The following is a 9,431-nucleotide window of genomic DNA, read 5'->3' as shown; positions in this document are numbered from 1 at the left end:
AGATCCTTTCTTACCTTCTCACTAGGTGCACTAGCATGTTCAAGACGTGAATCTCTGTCCTCACTTTCACTTAAATGGTTTTGCAAGCTTGTGATTGTGATATTATTTTTTTCTATATCTCTTTGACTCTGCTTCATGTGATCTATTTCTTTGTTGTATTGCTCGTTCAAGGAATCCATCATTTTTCTTATCTCCTCTATTATTTTTATCAGTGTCTTCTTTAGAAGCAGTTATAAATTCTTTTATTGCAGTGTTTTTTTCAGAATGGTTTTCCTCCTACGTTTCTGTAGTTTACTTCAGATGCTATGAGTTCTGAGAATTCTTTTTTTATTTCAGAAACGAATTTCGCTCTGAGTTCCTCTATGACTTTTTGTTGTTGCTTATTTACTATGGACACTATTAATTCATACATTTGAGCTGAGCTAGTGTCCTCTGCACTTGTTCTGAGTGGGCATTGGGTTTCATCCATATGTTTCTGCAATTGATTCTTTACGGCAGATGTTATTAATTCAGGGATTTCCTTTTTCATTTCAAGTCTGAGTTCCTCTAAACCTTTCTGCAGCTGTTTCTTTATTTCAGAAGTTTTTGATTCATTGCTTTCAGCTGTTTGATTCCCAAATAGTTCCTTGTTAGTGTCCTCTGCATTTTTTATTGGTGGGCTTTGGTTCCGAGATTGCATTTTGCTCCTTCTTGTTGTCATTTTGTGTAGCACCATCTTTTGACTTTTGTTGTAGATCTTTGTTGCAGTTATAGCCTTAGCACCTACTGAAGTTCAGGTGTAGATCTGCTATGTTTGGATTTATCCAGCTGTGCCTGGCTTGGGTCTAGCTGCTGTGCTCATTTCCTTCCTGTTGCTGCCCTTGGCGGTGAACCTGTTTTGCCCATTTGGCAAGATGTTCTGCTCCTGAACTAGCTGGGTGGTTTTGTCCCATACACTTTCTGCAGGGATTTTAGCTGAAGGGTTTCACCCCAGGCCTGTATGCCAGGCCTGAGCTGAGTCTGGAGTGGATAAGGTGGAGTAGGGGATAGTGGCTCTCCCACACACTCACTGGGCCTGGACTAGGACTGGATCTGGGGGTTCCCAGAATGTGACAGAAATTCCTACTCTGTGGGCAGGGTGCGGGGGGTACCATGGAGTGATGGTAGGCGTCCCAAGAGGGTAAAAGAGGGTGTCACCCATGCTGCACCTGGGCTTGGACGAGTAGGTCATGCCAGCACAGGGTAGCTGGAAGCTCTCCCACACACACACACCAGGCCTGAGCTAGGATGACCAGGGGGTTGCCAGAATGCCACAGAAATTCCTACTGGACAGGAGGGGTAGGGGAGGTGCTATGGAGTGTTGGGTGGCATCACAAGGGGGTGGAAGAGGGTCTCACCCATGCTGCGCCTGGCCTAGTATGAGTAGATCCCACTGGCTCAGCGTAGCCAGAAGCTCTCCCACACACTCACTGGTTTTGGGCTAGGACTGGGTCTGGGGGTTCCCAGAACACAGCAGAAATTCCTACTTGGTGGGCGGTGTGAGGGAGGTGCTGCGGAGTTGTGAGGGCCATCCCAAGGGGGTGGAAGAGGTTATTACCCATGCTGTGCCTGGGCTGGAACCAGTAGGTTCTGCTGGCGCAGGGTAGCCGGAACCTCTCACAAACACTCAGTGGGCCTGAGCTAGGACTGGGTCTGGGGATTCCCAGAACACAGCAGAAATTCCTACTTGGAGGGTGGGGTGTGGGAGGTGCTGCAGAGTGCTAGGGAGCATTCCAAGGAGGTGGAAGAGGGTCTCACCCACGCTGCTCCTGGGCTGAAGTGAGTAGGTCCCACAGGCACAGGGTAGCTGGAAGCTCTCCCACACACTCACCTGGCCTGGGCTAGGACTGGGTCCTGTTTTTAATTATTTTGGAAAAAATAACCAAGAATGCAAAAGATAACCAGGTAGAAAGGGAATTCCAATTCTAGCCTTTTGAGGAGACTCTACACTGATTTCCATAGTAGCTGTACCAGTCTTCAGTCCTACAACAGTGGAGAAGGGTTCTGTTTTCCCCACAGCCCCTCCAGCATTTGTTATTGGTTGATTTCCTGATGATAGCCATTCTTTCTGGGGTGAACAGGAATCTCAGTGTTGCTTCAATTTGCATTTCTCAATTGACCAATGGTGTTAATCATGTTTTCATATGTTTATTTGCCATTTGCATTTCTTTATCTGAGAAGTATATATTCATCTCAGCTGTCTTATTTATTTACTTATTTATTTATTTATTTATTTGCAGAACCAGGGATTGAACTCACGTCCTTGCGCTTGCCAGGAAAGCGCTTATTCCACTGAGCCATTTCCCTGGCCCCTCAGCTGTCCATTTTGGATTGGGTGTTTTAATTTTGGAGCCATGATTTTGTAATTCATTTGAAAAGCACAAGAGAAAAGGTAAAAAAAAGTTATATCATAGTAGACATAATTAAGAAAATCTAAATCAGATATAGTTACATCACACACTCTACTTTTCAGAAAAAGGAAAATTATTAAGAATAAGACAGATAGTACATATTGATGAAGGGGTTAATTTTCTAGGATGAAATAACTTTCCTTGAGCTCTATGCACCTAAAAATAATTAAAATCCATGAGTTCAAACTAATATAACTACATAAAAATAGACAAACCCATTATTTTACTGTTGTTCTTGGCATAATTCTCTAAATAATTGGCAGATTCAGTAAGCAGAAAATAATTGAACAGAACATCGTCATAAATCACCTTTTTCTAATTGACCTATATAGAGTGCTGCCTTCAATAAACGTGGAGAATACAATCTCCTCAACTTTCACGTAACACTTAGTAAAATATACCATGTATTCATTCATAAACTAGACATTATCACCGAAAGAATCAGCAAAGTAGAGGTAGCTAAAAAGCCTCAAAATATTGCAGATTAAAACAATTCATTCTGTCAAATATAAATCTTAAGATTAAAACTATTTTGGACAAGAGACAGGAAATGTAACCTCACTTTCCAACATTTTGAATATTGCTATGGCTTATATCTAGATGTACCCATAAAGCCTCATGCACTCATACATGGGAGATTTTGGGTCAGAGCTGCATGAGCTTGTATAAGCTTAGTTATCCTAGTTAAACTTATCAGTTAGTGCACCAATAAGTTTATAGCTGAATGTGATGTTGAGGGGTGATGCCTGTTAGAGGACAAGCATCACTGATGTGTGACTATCTGGCTGTGACTGCCTCCCTCCTGTACTCCTCCCCTGGTGGATGCCTCCTGCCTGCAGTTCTAGAAACAGTTCTTCTCTACCCTGCCACTCTGCCTTGGAGTACTGGACCCTAACTATAAAAGTGATTTCCTAAAATAGTGTTTGGGTAAATTTATGATATTGAAAAATATAAAATTAATAATTTCAGCTTCTCACTTATAAAAAAAGTAAGAATACAGCAAGATAATTACACAGATAATAAAAGTTACAGGGAAAATTAGTAAAAATTCACATAGAATATTAGTAGAGAAATCAGTAAATCCAACATTGCTCCTTTGAAAAGTTCAAGAAAATTGATTTTGTGAGGCTAGTAAAAGAGACATGAATTACTAGTCTTTGAAGTAAAATATCATTATTAATATTATGCTCTTGGATAGCATAAAAATTCAAAACAAAATTATAACTAAACCTAATATCACAAATTTGGTGATATACGTAAAAATGGTCCAAATCCTTGAAAGAAATAAACCACACATTCATACAAGAAGTAGATCATCTGAGTAATCTACTAGAAAAATTGAATAAATAATTGAGAACTTTCAAATACACTTAAACAGCATCCTGAGGTACTTTCACTGATGAGGTATATTCAATATTTAAAGAGCAATAACCATTATCCACAACTTATTCCAGAAAATGGAAGTATAGTGAATATTTCCTAATTTACTCTATGAGAACAACCTTACTTAATATGAAAGCTAGATAAAACTATAGAAAAATGTCTCTCACTAGCAAAAGTGCAAAAATTCTGAGGTAAATATTACCAGATTGAGCCTAAGCGTGTATAAATATATGGAATGTGACCAACCATGATGTATACTAGCAATGCAATCCTGGCTCTACATTTGAAGATCAGTTAATATCCATCATGTCAACAGGGTAATGAAGAGGGAAGAATCATGTGATTTTGGTCATAGAAAAAAATCATTGGAAAAAGTATAACACTCATTCATAAAACATGCAGAAACCTAAGAAGTAACATGGACTTCAAATTAATGAGTATCACTTAAAATCTTCCCTTAGCATCATACTAAATAATAACAAAATCATTTTCCCCAACATTGGAAATATGATAATAATATTTCCTCTTATCTCTCTTAGGAATAATATTGTGGGAAGTCACAGTTAATGAAGTAAGATAAAAATAGGTAACAAAAGTTAGAAAGGTTGGAAAGAAAGGAATGTAAGTATTTTTCTTCATACATGATACAATTACACATATGGCATTATCTAGTATTCATCAATGGAAATTTTCCCAGAACAAACAAATAATTATTTCAAGGTTTCTGGACACTAGTTCATACATAAAACTCAATAACTTGAGTACACAGATATGTTTAATTTGAATTGAATATTATAGAATCTGTACATGTGTTGGGCAGATTTTGCAATCTGTGATTAAACAGTTGAGAAACACTTTTTAAAAACTAGAAACATTCTTTTGACTGAATTCAGAGCTCTTAGTGGTTTCAGTGGATGGTCACTTGCAATGGTTGCTTCTAGCCTACGGTTGGTAGTAAATGCAGTCAGAAATCCCCATCATAGGAGCCAGGAAGCAAAAACATGGGAAGAGTATGAAAAGAGGACGTGACCAGAGAGAACATATCTTCACTTAAAGGCCATTCCTGCATGTTCCACCAAGACACACCTACAAGTGTGCTTTACTAATACAGCAGTAGACTTAAACTATTCAAGCTGACAAAGAAGATCAACTGTCAGAGGTGCTCGTTTATGAAAGCCAGAAGTGATGAAAAAGAAAGAGAACCAGAAAGAGAGGAGCTTTGGGTAATATAATAGTCACTGGTGACTTCAACTAGGCTTATGTAACTTTGTATCAATTCCCAAGAAGGCCATCAAATTGTGGATCTTGCAATGTATGAATCCACTTTTAAAGTTAGAGCCTTTGTCAACCAATCACCTTCCAAAACTGCCACCCCTGAACACTTGAGCCTTTTGTAGGAACTTCTGTATGCAAAAGTGTGTACACAGATCTTCTTTGACATGATAGTAAAAAAAAAAAAATCCCTAACATTTATGATAAGCTGATGCTTTCTTATTTAGCACAGGAAAAGTTACAAAAATTTCTGTTTTTTCACTGTTTATTAAACACTGTACTGAAGATCCTAACCAAAGAAATTAGCAAAAGTTAGGTTTGAAAGGTATACTCCAAGGTATTCACATTTGTGGACAATATGAATTTATACAGAGAGAATTAAAAGATTCTATTAAAACAAATGCTACTAATAAATGGGTTTAATAAGTATATGATATACAAACTGACTTATGAAATTGATTTTATTTCTGTACACTAACAATAAATAATCAGAGAATAAAAATAGGAATAGTCTCGTAAAATTAATGAGTAACATAACTAGGTATAAGTTAAATGAAAAGCTTTAGGATTTGCATATCAGAAACTATGAATGTACATAATAATTGGCACAGAATAGATCATAGATCTAATAATAAAGCCTTAGCATTTATAGAGAAGAGATATAAATCTCTTTAATCTTGGTTGAAGAAGTGGTTTCCTGGAAACGGTGCCCAAATTATAGAAAATTGAGGAGAACTTTGATTACTTATACATCAGAAACACACAAAAAATATTTTGTTACATTATATTAAAGAGTAAAGAGATAATCTATTAAATGTAAAAAGTGTTTCCAATTTATTTAATTTAAAGCTATATTAAAATACATTAAGAATGCTAATAAGTCAATAATGGAAAGGTCAATGGCTCAAAATGAGAAAAATCATTTGAATAAATATATAATATTGAGAATTTGATTGCGTCTCAACCTTCATACACATTTCTGGTGGAGTAACAAAATTATGCATTTGCTTTGGTTGAAACAGTTGGCAGTATTTTAAAACATTAAGGATAGACTATGACCTAGTAACTTCATTCATATGTATATAGCCAAACAAACACCCACTCAGTAACTTACATATGAATACACATGACATCATTTTCAGAAGAGCCAAAAAATCAGGACAGTCATTATGTTCACCAACTGCTAATATATAAATACAGTAGCTATGTTCATAAAATGCATGTGATTTAGCTGTAGAAATTATAAGATGCTGATACATGCACTGAGAAATCCTTGAAAAAATTATAGCCAGCAAAGATGAAATAAAGAAAACGCAAGTGTTTTATGCTACACCTGTTTGAAATGTTCAGAGTAGGCAAATCCAAATACTGATATGTGTTTGAACCCAACATATAGGATGAATGAAATGTGAAATAAACCCTAAAAGGTTTACCATTTCTTTTTGACTGAAATATTTTCTAAAATTTGATTGAAGTTTTGACTGCAGAGCTCTGTGAATACCTAAAGATTATTAACCTGAAAACTTTAAACAGTTAAATTTTATAGCATATTCAGTTTAGAAAAGCTATTAGAAAGTGAATATACCAGATATTTCTAGTTAATATTTATGGATTTTTTCATACATTCATGATATTCAAGGAATTTTGAAAAGATTATCTTATTCAATTTGGACAGTAATTTATATGAAGTTCTTACTAATATCATCCCTACTTCATGTGTGAGGGCAGTGAAACATGCATAAGTAACTTACTAAAAGTCACACAGCATTTGTGTGTTCTGGCTGGAATCCATACCTAGGCTGCCTAAACACACAGGCCAGCTAAAACTAAACAGACCCAATGCCAGCATGAACACACTCTACCCTTTGGGCCTGAAGGGCTTTGCCATTCCTTGGAATGCTCCTCTGTGGTTCTCACCCACTCTTGAAGGTTACAACCCTCCAAAATTCTGTAAAGCTTTTTCCTGACACCCCATGTCAATGTGGTCCCTATTTTTGTCAATTAACACTCATTGCATATTTATAGTAAATCACCTACCTCATAAGTATTTTCCAATGACCTTACAAGTATTTTTTGTAGCTTTCTTAAAAATTAGACTGAAATTCTTACATCCAAGGTCATAGATGCTTAGATTTCCAACCTTTCATATTGCATCCAATTAATAAATATTAAATAAATGAAAAAGACATGGAGGTTAGAGAAGAAGTATAATAGCTGTTTATTTCTTTATCTTTACAGAACTTAGGATGCAATAAGGAAATAAACTAGTTAAAATGGTCAAAAATTTAAATATTAAAACAGAAACACTAAATCTACTCCAGATGAAAATAGGTAGAAATCTTCAAGAAATTAGGTTAGGCAGAGTGTTCATGAACAAAAACCAAGTTGCACACAAAATATTTCAAAGAGTCAACAATGGGGATGCTATCCTATTGAAAGATTATTGCACATCAGAAGAAATCAACAGAGTAAAGAGCAAACCTAAGAATTGTAAAAATGTTTAGTCAACTGTCACTCAGATAAGACTTCTATTTAGAACATATTAAGAAGTTAATAATAAATCATACCTCCAAAATTCAAAGACTCAGTCCAAAAATGGGCATCTGAGATGACTATACCTCTCAGATGAAGCAATACAAATGGCAAATAAATATATGAGAAAATGTTCAGCATCACTGGTCATTTGAGAACTGCAAACTAAAAGAACACTGAGATTTCCATCTCACCCCAGAAAGAATAGCTATCAACAAGATGTCAACTGATAACAAATGCTGGAGAAGCTGTAGGGAAAAGGGAACACTTCTCCACCGCTAGTGGGAGTATGAACTGGTACAGCCTCTATGGAAATCATTATGGAGAGTCCTCAAAAAGCTAGGATTGAAGGCCCCATTCAACCCAGCTATTCCCTTCCTGGGTATTTTTTCAAAAGAACTGATATCATCATACCACAGTGATATATGTGCACCCATGTTTATAGCAGAACAATTTGTCATAGCTAAATCTTGGAGTCAATCCAAACACCCCTCAACTGAGGAATGGATAAAAGAGATGTGATGTTTTTATACAATAGAATATTACTCAGCTATAAAGAATGATAAACTCAAGTTTTTTACATAAATGTTTGCCAATGGAGACCATAATCATAAGTGAAATAAATCAGATCTACATGTGTAAATGTTGTATTGTCTCACTAGCATAAGAAATTGAAAGAGTAAATAAAAATCTGAAAGGTACAACAGATACTGTAAAAAAGGAAGAAACAGTTCAAATGGAAGGAACAATCGGGATGAGGAAAAGAATGAAAAAACAAAAGTGGAAAGTACATATGCATATACACAAGATACCTTGGGTAACTTTACTGCTGATTTCTACTGTTCTGCTGAAAGGAACAGTTAATGCTTGATTTTTTTCTTATTTTTAAGTTTTTGATTAATTTTGCATTCTTATATCTATAATGTAAACAACTAACTTGAGGGCAACAATATGCAATATACCAACCCATTGTTGAATTTGTACTATTTTTGTTTAGTGAAATTCTGTATCATTTCTAATGTGGTTTTTTTTAACTATTTTTTAATTCTCTTAAAAAAACAAACAGAAATACACACAAAAATTGGTATAATATTTAGTAAGAAATATATAAAAATACATCTGAGTGAGGTAAATAACAGTGCATACTTGGCAAAAACTGTTAAGGTGTATTTCTCCAGGCCTTCTAGTACTAAGAGTTATTTTAATGCTGGACAGCTTTTCTAAAATTTTAACCTAACCTAGTTGCACTATGGTTAGCAATCAAGTTCTGGCTTCATATGTTTTACATATTACATGGTAAAGTCAACCCCAAACTTGCCATTATGGTTCTGAACAAAGGTCAGGAGTTTAAGAGTTTTGATTTGTCAGCTCTATTTTCACAGTGAGTTACTCATCTGAAGATAGGCTGAGCATGCCAGGATTTGGTCCCTTTGGCACACAGTTTGGAAAGGAATATTTCAAACTTGCTGGGCTTAGCATCTTGTGCTAAAGCCTACTGGCCTGGAAATCCCATTATTTTTGTAGAATTGATTTACCTGTGCGACTTTTCAATCAGCAAATCATTTTAAAAAATAAATCTAAAAGGGAAAATACTGTTCCTGCCAGGATGAACAAAATATTTTCTTCTTTTATAGTGTGTAAGTGGAGAGGTCTGCCAAATGCAAATCCTTCATTCCAACGGAAATGAGAATATATGACTCAGAGTCAGGCATGCTTTTCTATTTCTGGTGTTGGAGTCATATACCTCTACACTAACTCTCTAGCCATTTGAAAAGCAGATATGGGACACCACCAGCTAATCCCTGAATAGCATTT

This window comes from Octodon degus, unplaced genomic scaffold (assembly GCF_000260255.1).
Source record: "Octodon degus isolate 3935 unplaced genomic scaffold, OctDeg1.0 scaffold00124, whole genome shotgun sequence".
Classification (NCBI taxonomy): Eukaryota; Metazoa; Chordata; class Mammalia; order Rodentia; family Octodontidae; genus Octodon; species Octodon degus.
This window is presented reverse-complemented; position numbering follows the sequence as displayed.